Genomic DNA, 14874 nt, shown 5'->3' with positions numbered 1-14874 from the left:
CACAGCACTCGTAAATGTTGGCCACCAAACCACTTTTTTAGAATCATGTGGCAGTAACAATTGTTTTTCAGACTGCAAGTCATGATCCAGCAATTCCTAAAACTTAACCTAAATACGGGCGTGGAGGGCTGTGAGGGGAGCAGGAGAGATGACATCTTAAAGTTATATTTATATTCCTACTCATCAGTAAGTAAGGCAGAAAAATGTGTGCAAAGGTGTAAATTACCATTATGCATAGTAGCAGAAAAGAAAGGAAAACTACTTAGATGTCTAAGAGAAGATGGCAAAGTAAATTTTGGTGCATTCATACAACCTTAATGTGTATGAGAATGAAGACTCATTTTTGAATTTTTTAAAAAATATTCATGCCTGTTAGTGAAAAACGAGGGCAACCAACTAGGTATTCATTCTGATCTCATTTACAAAGACTATGCACATGATGAAAATAAATCTACATGCCATAAACCAGTGATACATAGACATTTAGAAATGAGAAGAAACTATTAACATTAATGTCTATTCATGTATAATGATATTGGGAGTCATTTATGCAATTTGATTTTCTTCTTGACACGTCTTTGTATTCTCACACATTTGGCAGTAAAAAATCATCTGTTAATTTTACAAATAGTAAAGTTTACAACTGATATAATTTTAACTAACTTCCAAAAATGATCTGCCGTTACGCGATTTGTGTGAAGTCCATGCCTCTACCATTCGTATTCTGTAATCTGGAATGACAACATTCATTCCATGGATTTTCTTGTGAGTAAAATGACACCCTCTTGAATTTGTTGAATGCCAGTAAAGTAGTTTGAAGATGAAAACCGCTACATAAGTGCTAAGTATTGTTATTGATCATTAAAAATCACTTGACATAACACAAGTGATTCTCTTCATTACTGGCATGAAAGCAATTTTTTCTAGGCAAAGGGTAAGGACTTACAATGTTGACATTTTAAAAAGTGTAATACTAGGAGACATGACATGCTGGAAACACAACTTTCCCTTTCATTTAAGTCCAATTGTTAGCATTTTATTTTTTTGTGGAGTCATTCATTTATATATGTCACTTGCTAACATTAATGTACTATAAATTTTGCAGAAAAGTGCTGAATCAATGACATTTTCAGGAAATAATGTTTCCTATTAGTAAGAATGACTTAGGTGCAGATAGGTTTGCTGAAGAGGTATTGGCCTGCTCAGTACTGGATTGATGGCAGTTGCAGCTGGAAAAGATAATGATGTTATTTCAGACATAGATTTTTGGGGTTGAGAGAGGAATGAGGACGTATACATTTTGCAAGGGCTGGTGTGGGCCTACTGAGGGAAAGACGTTTTCTGAGTTTTGCCCTCCAGATTATGGTCATATGACGATTGTGATCATAGGATGTTTCAGCAATACCATCCAAGAGGAATCTCTAGATTGAGCAGGCAGCAAATAACATCTTCCTTTTTCTTTTTCTTTTTTTAAAAATAGCATCTTTCATTTATTGGCTAGCATCTAAGTGTCTAAGTGTTTTACAGGCATTCATGTGCTGATAACTACCCACAAAGCAAGGACTGAGGTTACAAATACTTGACAAAGAAACCGACACTCAAAAGTTGTTACTTGGCAAAGTTTATGCAGATAATAAGTATTTTTAAGTGCCATATTACTCTTCTGAAGGATAGAAAGATTTGTATTGCCTCGACTAGACACTGAAGGACTATAGATTAAGACTGGGAAGAGGAGACAATAGAATGAATAAAGCTCCATCTTGCACGCTATGCTTTTTTCCACCTTTGGTGATAAAGCTTATCTTGGAACTCACTCTAATTAAGCAAAGAGCTTTTTGCTGCCTGATTTCAACACGGTATGATAGAAATGAAATAGGATTAGAAAATGAAATTTTTTTCTTAGCTCTGTTGCTAATTGGCTGATAGATTTTGTTTTCATATACCCAGTGGAAATAACCGTACTTTTATTAGCATCATTTGAGATTAACAGATGTGGAAATACTCACGTTAAATGATTTCTTACCCACAGTATTGCTATTATTTCAGGCATTAGAGCATTTGTTGAATACTTTAGCTTACTCCGTGACACATTGAGAGGTTGGTGAGGTATTTGTTACCCGTTTCCTATGGTTTCATTGTCACTCTGCCAGCTGAATGCTGAGTCAGTGCATAGCATACTGTGATGAACTTTTCTGAGGGTGTTTGTAGTACACAGATGCCATTCAAAGGCTCTCTTCCAGCTCTTCAGCCTCCGTAAATTTGTCCATTCACAATGAAGCTTGTAATATCATGGGAAAACTACTTTAATATATTATTCCTAATCCCTATTTCCATAGAGAGAAAATTCACAACACTTTATGTAACTTTTCTCCAGGTTCCAAAATTGTTGCCATTATCATGTAATTCAAACATCTGCTATGAGTCATTAAGTTTCCAAGAACAGGTTATGCTCATTAAACTCCCTTAATGTATATGGATTTAAATTGTAGAAAGAATTTACAGGAACCTCTCTCAAATATTCTAAGATAATTACCCAGTAATGCCGTTTTAAAGAAAAATTTGTACAATTCTTTTTGGTGTTTAAAAAAATTACCTTATCCACATATTCATAGTCCTTCCTCAGTCCCAAGCACTACATAGGTACTAATTGAAGGTCATTTAGGCCACTGGAGCTGTCCTGAAAGAATAGGAAAACTCTGTAATGTTTTAAATTATTTTGTCCTTTATCTATTTATTTGGCTTCACCAAATATTGGTCCCATTTCAGTGACCTGACTTTTTGCAATTAAAGCAAAGCATAAAAAGATAAAATCATAGAAATTGTGAAAAACGTAATACTATCACTACCTTTATCGTATGAAAAAAAAGTCTAAACATCCCAGAATATCTCTATACCTAAAGAAATCTATGTAGATATAGAAGGTTCTCCAGAGTTGGACCCATTTCAGCATCTCCCAAGTAAATAATCTCCAAGTCACTAGTACCATTTGTAGCAAATCTTTATGAAGTACGTCTGTGATATGAAAGCCATTGTATCTATTAATTCTCAGACCACAATCAATATTCAGAGAAGCATAACTTGAAATATAAGATCATAACCTTTTTCAGACCATAACTATGCGTAGAAGTTAGAAATCATCAACTCCAAACATGGAAAATCTTTGGGGGAAAAGTTGGGCATTAGGAAATTTTAGAGCACAAAAGGAAAGAGCGAGAAGTGGTCATGGTAGTAGGAGTGGATCTGTGGGCTACAAAGACTGTACCAGGTCTATAGATGTGCTGTATTAATAACCCAGATGTGCTCTGTTTGAAATGCTCTGGAAAATTATCAGTTTAATTAATGTGAATTTCAATTAGAGCTTTTAAACTCCATTTTGAAGAAAGGATATATGCTTCATACTATAGTGATTATAAAATAATTTTGTCCATAATTTCCTACACTATTTAAGTACAAATGATTCAGCTCGGAGCCTGGAGCCTGCTGCAGATTCTGTGTCTCCCTCTTTCTCTGTTCCTCCCCCACTCAGGCTCTGTCTGTCTCTCAAAAATAAATTAACAGTAAAACAAAAATTTTTTTAATTAAAAAAAAAAAAAAAGAGCACAGCAAACAGCCCCACTGACATACAATACAGAAGCAGCAGTTTTAAAAAATGCCGGGTAAACAGGAGGGAGATTTGTTTACTAATCTCAGAGTTTATGGTGGAGAGCCAGGTATCTTTGGGAGACTTTTTCAAGAATTAAAAAGCTGGTGGTGGCATTTCTTTTCTACCCCCCTGCCTAGATGCATGGATACCTGTGAGAACCAGCAGAGAGCAAACACTCCCCACCTAGCTTACTAATAGTGCACTCTGCCACCACACTCTTCTGTGGACACATTCCCTGTATCCCAGCCTTGGCAGGAGTCCATCCAGAGTGGCACCACAAGCATGGCAGTGTGAAAGCAGCCACAAAAAGGGTCAGTACCACTTGAAAGTGACTCCCGCCCCAGGGAGAGTGGAAGAAAACCACTGTTCAACTGCAGCCCCAGCAGTGGGGGTAGATATCTGATTTGACTGCAAAGCCAGCCCTCCAACAAAAGCTTCTCAATGGACAATACAGGGAGAGTCCCCTCCAGTTCAGTGATCCCACAACTCTGGCAAACATCTAATCTGACCCAACTCAAGACCAAGGCAGGGCTAGAATGAGCCACTAACTCAGGGGCCGAACTCTGCCCACAACAGGCAAAGAGAGTCATTGTGGATGACTGGACTGAAGGCAAACACAGTTCAGCCACAATAGTAGAACACATGCAACCCATAGGAGACACTGCTAAGCACCAGGATCTAGTGAATAAGAGACATTGTACTTCATTGTACACGATCTTTTCCTCATAAGGCCACTACTTTCAAGAGCAGGAGACATAGCTCTTGACACATAGAATCAGACATAGAGTTAGAAAATGATGAGACAGAGGAATATGTCCAATGAAAAAACAGGACAAAATCACAGCAAGAAAACTAAACAAAACAGATAGAAGTAATATGCCCCATGGAGAATTTAAAGTAATGGTCATAAAAATATTCACAGGAGTTGAGAAAAGAGTGGAGGACCTCAGTGAGACCCTCCACAATGAAATAGAAAAGATAAAAAAGAACCAATCAGAGGTGAAGAAGTCAGTAACTGCAACTAAAAATACACTAGAGGAAATAAATAGTAGACTAGAGGAAGTAGAAGAATGGAACAGTGGCCTGGAAGGCAGTAATGGAAAGTAACCAAGCTGAACAGCAAAAAGGAAAAAGAATGAAAAAAAAAAAAAAAAAAAAAGAATAGATTAAGGGAATTTAGTGATACCAACAAGTGGAATATCATTTGCATTAGAGGGATCCCAGAAGAAGAAGAGAGAAATGGGGCAGAATATATATTTTAAAAAATAGTAGCTAAAATATTCCTGAATCTGGGAAAGGAAACGGATCTCCAGATCCAGGGGACACAAAGAGCACCCAACAAAATCAACCCAAGGAGGCCCACAGCAAGATAAACTGTACTTAAAATGGCAAAATGTAGTGATAAAGAAGGATTTTTAAAGCAGCAAGAGAAAGCAGTCCCATAAAGGGGAAACCTCATAAGGCTATCAGCTGATTTTTCAGGAAAAACTTTGCAGACCGGAAGGGAGAGAAGAGAAGAAGAAATAAAGAATTTCCCAGACCAAAAAGAAAAAAAAAAAGTTAAAGGAATTCATCACCACTCAAACAGTCTGACAAAAAAGATGTTAAAGGGGACTTTTTGAGTGGAAAAGAAAGACCATAGCAAGGGAAGGAAAAGTAGGAAGCACAGAAGAATAAAATGAAATGTTATAAAAAATCAGTCAAAAGATTCACAAAAGAAAAGGCTGGGAAGTATGACACCATCTACCTAAAACGGGATGAGAGGAGTAAAAATTTAGTTCTTTGAGGGTTCATTCAAACTTAAATGACCGTCAAGTTAATATATACTGCTATATACACAAGATGTTATATATAAACTTAACTGTAGCCACAAATCAAAAACTGATAATATATATGCAAAAAAATAAAAATAAAGGAATCCAAGTATGTCATTATGAAGACCAGAAAACCATGAGGGAAGAGAGCAAGAAAAGAAAGAAACTACACACACAACTATAAAACAGATAATAAAATGGCAATAACTACATCCCTATCAATAATTACTTTGAATGTAAATGGACTAAATATTCCAATCAAAGGATATAGAGTGATGGAATTGATTTTAAAAAGCTAGATCTATCTATACACTGCCTACAAGAGACTCATTTCATATGACATACGCAGATTGAAAGTGAGGAAATAGAAAAACATTTATTAGGGAAATGTAAATGAAAAGAAAGCCAGGATAGCAATACTTATATCGGACAAAATAAACTTTAAAACCAAGACTAAAACAAAGAACGACACTGCATACTTGTAAAGGTAACAATCCAACAAGAAGATAAAGCAATTGTAAATATTTATGCACCCAACCTGGAAATACCCAAATACATGAAGCACCAAAATAATTAAAGAAAGTAATAATAGGGAATACAATAATAATTGGGGATTTTAACACCCCACTTACATCAATGGATATAGATCATTCAAACAGAAAATCAGCAAGAGTGGCTTTTAAAGACACATTGGACTAAATGGATATAACAGATATATTCAGAACATTCCATCCTAAAGTAGCAGAATATATTTTCTTTTCAAGTGATATGGAATATTCTCAAGAACAGATCACATGTTAGGCCACAAAACAAATCTTAACAAATTCAAAAAGATTGAAGTCATACCATGCATCTTTTCCAATCACAACACTATGAAACTAGAAATCAAAAAAAAAAAAAGTGTGGAAAGAACACAAATACCTAGAAGTTAAATAACATGCTACAAACAATGAATGGGTCAACCAAAAAATCAAAGAGGAAATTTTTAAAAATACATGGAAACAAATGAAAATGAAAGCAGTCCAAAATCTTTGGGATGCAGCAAAAGCTGTTCTAAGAGGGAAGACAGTAACACAGTTCTACCTCAAGAAGAAAGAAAAATCTCAAACAACCTAAATATACATTTAAAGGACCTGGGAACAGAAGAACAAACAAAACCCAAAACCAGTAGAAGGAAGGAAATAATGAAGATTAGTACAGAAATAAGCAAGATCAAAACAATAGAAAAGATCAATGAAACCAGGAGCTATTTCTTTGAAAAGGTCAACAAAATTGATAATCCTGTAGCCAAGGCTCATAAAAAAAAAAGAGAGAGAGAGAGAGAGAACTCAAATTATTAAAATCAGAAATAGAAGTAGCAACTGACACCACAGAAATAGAAAGGAATATAAGAGAATAATATGAAGAATTATGCAAACAACTAGGCAACCTAGAAGTAATAGTTAAATTCATAGAAACCTGTAGCTTCCCAAAAATGAATCAGGAAGAAATAGAAAATTTGAACAGACCAATTACCAGTAATAAAATTGAATAAAAAAAAAAAAAAAACCCAAAACTATCAACAAACAAAAGTCCAGGACCAGATAGCTTCACAGGTGAATCCTACCAGATATTTTTAAAAGTGTTGATACCTATTCTTCTCAAGCAATTCCAAAAAATAGAAGAGGACAGAAAGCTTCCAAATTCATTCTTTTAGACCAGCATTACCCTGATACCAAAACCGGATAAACACACTACAAAGATAGAGAACTACAGGCCAGGGTGAAACAAAAAACCTTTTGTACAGTGTCTGAAACATAATAAGTTCTTAGTAAATTAAATCTCTTGTTATTAAAAACAAAAAGAAAAAGAAAAAATAGAAAATGGATAGAGATCAATTTCATGACTGATGTGATGGCAAGTATATTGGTGTCCAATTAGGGTAGAGATTTTCACTTTCATGCCAAGTGGGAAAAAAGAATGCCTGCCATTGTCAAAAGAGATTTAAAAAACACTTTTCTTTTGCTATAATATTCATGATACATGACAAAACTTCCGGCACTTCATGTCTTTTGGTAATATGCTTAGTAATATACTCAGATCTTACTGAATATGCTTACACTTACATTCTAATCCACAACTCTAATGAAGTTTTTGATGCTTTTTCTATAGCTTGACTGTAAATGTTATGAACCAATAAATGACATTTATTTCATAATGACATATAAATGTACTTAATGTGAAAGGTAGTAATAAGCCAAGATCACATCCCTTCTTTACAGTCTTAACATTACAACCCATGAGTTCATGTACTTTACACTCTTACACTCAAAGTTATGATAATTTTAGTATTCTTTTCATATGAACCATGTCTTTCAAGTTAACAATTGGCTTGTTTTCCTTTATTCTTTCCTTCATTTTTTAAAATATTTATTTATTTTTGAGAGAGAGAGAATGAGAGAATATGAGTGGAGGAGGGGCAGAGAGAGAGGGGAACAGAGATCCAAAGTGGCTCTGTGCTGTTAGCACAGATGTGGGGCTCAAACTCACAAACTGTGACATCATGACCTGAGCCAAAGTCAGACATTTAACCGACTGAGCCACTGAAGTGCCCCAAGACATAGGTCTTCTTTATCATATTCCTAATAACTTCTGGTTATAATACATTTTCTCTGTTACACAGAAATTATTCTACTGTTCTTCAAGGTCCTGCTTTCTTTCAGACTGGTTGACTTGTTGCTTCATATTCAGCTTTTTGATTTCCTGGAGTGTCTAACTGATGCTTTTGGGTGTTTTTGTTTTTTATTGAACTCTGTAACTTCATTGTATCCTCACATTATGCAATTGTATACATCAGATGATAGTAAACATTTTCTGTTAAAGAGGGCAGATAGTAAATAAATAAATAGTTTTAGTCTTTGCAAACCATTTAGTCCCTGTTGCAGCTACTCAACTCTGCCACTGTAGCATAAAAGCAGCCATAGACAATATATAAATAAATGGATGTGACTGTGTTTCAATAAAACTTTATTTACAAAAACAGATGATGGATCAGGCATGGCCAATGGACATCATTCTCTTATTTGTTTTAGCTAGTGACTGACTTTTACCGCTTTCCTGGGTCATAGCCATTATTTTTAGAGCTCATATCTTCATCTTTCTTGATTTACTCTATTTTGCTCTATCATCAGGTAATTAACCAACAAAAGGATATTCGTGATTTTTCTGATTCCTTACTTGTCTAAAATATCTGTAGTCTGTGCTTATCATTTGATTAGTAATTTAGCTAAGTATCAAATTCTTGATTCAAGACAATTTTTCCTCAGAACATTGGCAACATTGCTCCATTTTATTCTGACATTCATGTTGCTGAAGAGACATCTAATGTTGGTCTAAATTCAGGTCTTTGTGAGTAATCTCTTTTTCCTCTCCAAAAATTTTATGATACTTATACTGAACAAGTTTCAGAATAATACAATGATGTGGCCACATATGGGCCACATTTTTATTCAGATTATTTTCCGCTCAATAAGACATTTAAATTCAAAGACTAGTGTCCCTTTGTTTTCTAGAAAATCTCTTGTTTTAATAGTTTGATAATTTGCTATTTTTCTCTTTCATCTTTTTTGGAAATTATTAGCAGAAAACAGAATTCTTTGTTTTATGGTTTTTATCATTTCTCTTAAAATTTTAATTCTTGTCCATTTGTTTGTGTTCAGGAACATTCCTAACAGTACTAACTCTCAAATATTTTAATTGTTTATTTAATTATATTTCTAGTGCCCAAGAATCCTTTATATTCTCCAATTCTCCATTTTTCTCACCACTGTATGATTCTTATGAGCCTCAGATAGCTTTCTAGCAGTCTCTGAAGATAGACCCCCTGTAAAAAGTGACTTTCTATGACTTCTCTGCTTTCTCCAGGTCTATTTTTCTCTCTGTATACTTGATCTTACTCCAGGCTTTTCTCTGTTGACAAGTGAACCTTGATTATTTGCTCGTCACTATATAATGTGGCAGCTAAGAAACAGACTGGGAACTCAATTCACGTGGGCAGACTGTGTCACTTGGCACACTTAGCTTGGAGCTGAGTGTGCAAGAATCTGGTCACTAGTGTGGGTGGACTCAGATATTTGAACATGGAGAGTTTTCTGGGATGGCATCAGTCACACTATTTCTCATGCAGTTCATTCAGTTTCTTCAGAGAACAGTGCACACGTATGCACACATGTGTTAGTGTGTGTGTTTGAAAGAGGCAGAGACAGAGAGATCAACAGCGAAAGTAGGTAAAGGTGGTCTGGCTGCTGGATTCTGCATGCAGGGAGAGGTGTGGGGAGATGTTTGTTTGTTTGTAATAAATAGTTTTATTTGCACTGTGGCCCATTTGCAAATAAAATCTTACATGAAACTCATAAGACCAATAAATATTGCTGATATCCAGGAAAAGAAATACAAACAGGAAGCAGGAAGAAGCTGCTTCTTTGTCAGCAGCGCCTACAGCACTGTATGGCTGGTGGTCTGCCATGGGCATCTTGGAGGTGGGCACACTTACAACATTCAAAATATGATCAAACATGGTAGAGACATGGCAAAGTTAGCCATATTTAAAACAAACTCCTTTTCTCTTCAGAGTGGTTCTCAATCCTGAATGTACATCACCACAGACTGTAGAAAGCTTTTGTTTTTGTTTATTTAAATTAGATGATAGGACTCTTGTTTTTGGAAGTCAGTAAACATTGTTAAAATGTTATAAACATGCAACACTTTACCCGGGGAGAAAATGTACACATGTTTATAAGCACAATAGTTTGCATATCTTTAAGGTGTATCTTTTAGTCCCCCAGGTATACCATTAGAATGTCCATGGACTTCACCTTAACTTCTCATAATCTGGAGTAGAAGAAAGCATTTTTCAATATAGTTTTCTATTTTATTTTATTTTATTTTATTTTATTTTATTTTTTATTTATTTATTTATTTTTATTTATTTTTTATTTACAGACTTATAATTTCTCTTGTTGTCATCCAGCCAGACTTTTCACTACCAGCCTCTATAGTGTTTATTGTTTTGAGTCTGGGACTCTTCAGGGTTCCTCTGATCAGTTGCCATCTGTTAGCCCAGTTCTCTGTTTTCCAGTTATGTGGTGAAATTTCTCATCTGCAAATGAACACCCATCATTCTTTTCACTGCTATCAAGTATATCTTCTCAATTCCTTCACTAAGTTTTAGAAAGTGCCATGGAAGGGTAGGGTACAAATACTCTCAATTTGACCTGGAAACCCTGATTAGCATTTTCAAGATTGAGGAAGTTCTTCACAGTTCATTCTCTTATAATCAGCATAGAAATGTATAAATGCCTGTTTCCCACATCTTCTAATTTGTGAGACATCTTTGGAGTCATCAGCCAATAAAATCGTTCAAATAATGGTATCCTATTAACCTATAAATCATGAAATCTGTTTTGTCCTTCAAATGTATCCAGATGTTTTTAAGATCACTTCAAAAGTATCAAGCTCTGTCAAACTTATTCTGAACTGGTTCTGTAATCTAATCAATCATGAATATACTGCAGAGATCAAGATACAGAATCAGCATGTTTTAAACACTAAACTCTAATTTTTACTTCTCTCCTGTGGATCCAAATAGAATTGCATGTCAAGGATTCAAGAGATGAAACACCTAGTTACTAATTAGTAGTCTTTATGCGGTATAATCTGGGTATTATTTTTTTCTTAAGCAAGTGGCAATACGTTTATAATGGCCCTGGTGTTTCTGTGTCAGCTTCCAAGTTGCACTAAGTTGGATTTCAGGAAAAGTAATTTTTCTATCTACACATGATATAAATATACTCATGATTCTGAGAAGTTGGTTCATCTGTAAATAGCATAAATGTTTTATTTTTCTTCTAGCATTTATTAGCACAAAATTTATATATAAGCTTCAACTTTTTTTGAAAACTTTGTTTTTTTCTGAGTTTCAACTATATTCCTTAGTTTCTAGCTCAAAATAATTCAAGACCCAGGAAGTATGTCTATTTCAAGGTTAGAAGAGCATTTGTATCTCAGACCCTTTTATTCGAGGCTTTAGAAATTCTTTTTCTTTTCAGTGGTGATTGTAAGATTTACACATACTGTATATAGGTGGATATAGATATATATCCATATCCATACATATATACATATGTAATATATACATATATCCATATGCATGCACATATGCATATATGCATATATACATGTGCATATAATATATGCACGAATATGTGCATATATGTATGCATATAATGTATGCATACATATATATATGTATATATGCTTACCTAGTTATGATGTGGGCTTAAATTGTTTTAAATTTTCAAAATTTTGTTTAAATCTATGATCTTATTATATCCTGTGTTTTTCTGGTGATAATATGTCAGAGTTTGAAAATATACGTTTATTGAAAATATTTATTGGGGTGCCTGGGTGGTTCAGTTGGTTAAGCGTCCAACTTCAGCTCAGGTCATAATCTCACAGTTCATGGATTCAAGCCCTGTGTTGGGCTCTATGCTGACAGCCCAGAGTCTGGAGCCAGCTTTGGATTCTGTGTCTCCCTCTCTCTCTGCCCTTCCCCTGCTCATGCATGCATGCACTGTCTATCTCTCTCTCTCTCTCAAAAATAAATAAACATTTTAAAAACTTAAAAATATATATTTATTTGTTGCTATGAAATTTATAGAATGGGAAATCCATATTTATTTGTTAATACTGTGTAATTGATACACTTTTGAGTTTTAACAGTAAGTTAAGCTTACTCATTAGCCCCACTTTTTATTATAACCAGTTGACAAAAATATTTCATATAATTCAAGCTTTTTGTGAGCTAACAGATCAATAGTTATATAGTATATATGTATATATATATATATAATGTAATGTATGTAATGCATTGATATATGTAATAAAATGATGTCTTTAGACAAGTTTTGAAATGTAGACATACCTTTGCTGGAAAGTTACTTGAGTAAATGGCCCAAAGGATTTAAAAAGTTGTTTGCTTACTTGCTTTTTGTTAGTGATAGTTTACTTCTTAAGGTATGGTACCCAAATCTACTTTTAATAAGTTCAATAGCATGTATTATTATAGGTTTTCTTTCTTTCTTCAGCAAGGCTGCTTCTTGTTATGATTTGCTTCTTTCATTTCTTATTGTTTTAGCTCTTATTTTGCATAAATTATTTTAGGTGATCTTTTATTTGTGTCTTTATTTCAAGCCACCTCAAATGTGTTTTTGAGATATTCATGGAATAGATTGATAGATGATAGAATGATAGAAAGATAGATGATAGATAATACTCTCCTTCAGTAAAGAATACAGGTCCCCAGATAGGTGTCATTATTTAGTCTTTTTCATTATGTACTTTTTGTCTAATATCATAAAATGGAATGTTACCCCTGCATTTTCTGACAGAATAGGAAATTGTGTTTTTATCCATTTGAAAATTTTACCTTGAACGTTTTGTCCTACATGACAGCTTTAAAATAATGCTGCTTTTCAGACTGTATTGCCTGCAGCTGCTTTTTTTTTTTCCTCTGAGCACAGCGCTCATTTTTGTACCTTCATTGCACATGTGGATCAAGAAACAACTGGCTGCTTTTTCAGTAGACTGTTCTCGGGAACTAATTTTAGAGTCACAATCAGAGACAAACAGAAAATCAAAAGGCGGCCCTTTTATTTACATTCCTCTGATCATCTGCTCTTTGGTCACTTTATACATCTTTCGATATGTGGATACAAGAGATGGTGACAAGTCACTTAATAATTAGGAGGTACCCATAAAATGAATGTGGTTCTGGTGTGGTTGTCTTCAGGCGTTTGCTCTTTTCTCTTCTCCTCCACAGCTTGCTGAAGGTGAATCTTAAGCAAGATAAATTCAGCTTACTGGATGAAGGACATTTCTTTTTGTCAAAGGAGATTAAAGCCGTTCAGTCCAAACACCTGTCATGAATACCTAGCAATATACTCCAAGTGCCATTTTCACTCCCGTTGCTTCTAGTGCTATCGGCATAGCTAATCACAGTTCATTTTTTTGTGTTATTATTATATTATCAGTGTAAATCTAGGAGGGAAATGCCCGAAATATGTCAGATAGTATCCTAAGTCAGATAGTATCCTAATATAGCAGGTGGAATTGTAAAAATTACAGATCTAGAATGTAAAATTCATTCATACATAATTATGGTCTTGTTGGTAGTTATTGAACTTGAAATTCAGTCATATCACCATAAATTATATGAATGCATATTTTAGTATATTTCATAATTGTTTAACAACATTACAGAAATAATGAAAATGGACTAATACTGACGTAACTGAAAACTCTCATGGTTCTATAATTTTAATTTGATAATTCCCGAAGAGTTTTATTTGAGAGGAATTTTCATATAAGTTCCCAACAAAAAGTGCTTCAAAGGGATTGCTTTCTTCTGATTTGCTCTAGGACTTGAGGACATAGTAAGTAATAAGCAAGCTTTGTTTTTAGTAAGTAGTTAGTTCTCATCAAAATTGCCATTCTTTAGAGAAAAAAAGAAGAAGAAAGTATGTGTTTGCACACAGGGAAACAGTAATGTAAAATAATTTCCTCCACATAGCATTATCTCTGTTATTGTAAGCCTGAAGTTATTATTCAGATATAAGCCAATTGTTTTATCAAGCATAGTAGTAATTTTAAGTGATAAGTCTTTCCAGATTTTGCTAATATGGACGATAACTTAAGCATATAGTTCTCTATATAGCTTCAGCATCTATTTTATACTTGAAATCATAATTTTCACAAGATCGTTGGCAAATTCTGAGAAAAGTTGCATAAAATATTATATGATATTCATCTATTATTATGTTGCCATACCATGAAACTTAACATGCAGATCTCACTAGCTTTTCCATTTGCTATGATTGTGGAATTTCGTCTCTTAAGCAACCATTTATTACGCTCACAGATTTGGTTGTCAGACATTCAGTCGGGGCCATGGGGATGGCTTGCCTCTGCTCCATGAAGTCTGAAGTCCCAGATCGAAGTCTTGAAGGCTGGAAAACAGAGCAGCTGTTGGCTCAGTCGCACACACATCTGGCAGATAGTACAGGCTGCTGGCTGAGACCTTAGCTGATGCTGTCAATTAGAATTCCTGTAAGAAGCCTCACTGAGTGGCCCAGACTTGTTCACGGCACTTGGGTTGGTCCAACGGAGCACATCTAAAGACTGGGGGAGCCAGGTGAAAGTCTGAAACTTACTATGACCTCGCCTCAGAGTTTCCAATTCTGTCCCATTCTCCTTATCAAGGCAACCATAGCCTGCCTGATTTCAAAGGTGGGGCTGCAGAGGGAGATTGACTGATAGGTAAGTAGCAAAGCTCCAGAAGAACTTAGGGGATAGCTTCGATTTCCCTGGTTGGTTTTGTTT

This window comes from Panthera onca, chromosome F2 (assembly GCF_046562875.1).
Source record: "Panthera onca isolate mPanOnc1 chromosome F2, mPanOnc1 haplotype 2, whole genome shotgun sequence".
Classification (NCBI taxonomy): Eukaryota; Metazoa; Chordata; class Mammalia; order Carnivora; family Felidae; genus Panthera; species Panthera onca.
The sequence above is the reverse complement of the archived record's forward strand: the minus strand, read 5'-3'. Positions refer to the sequence as shown.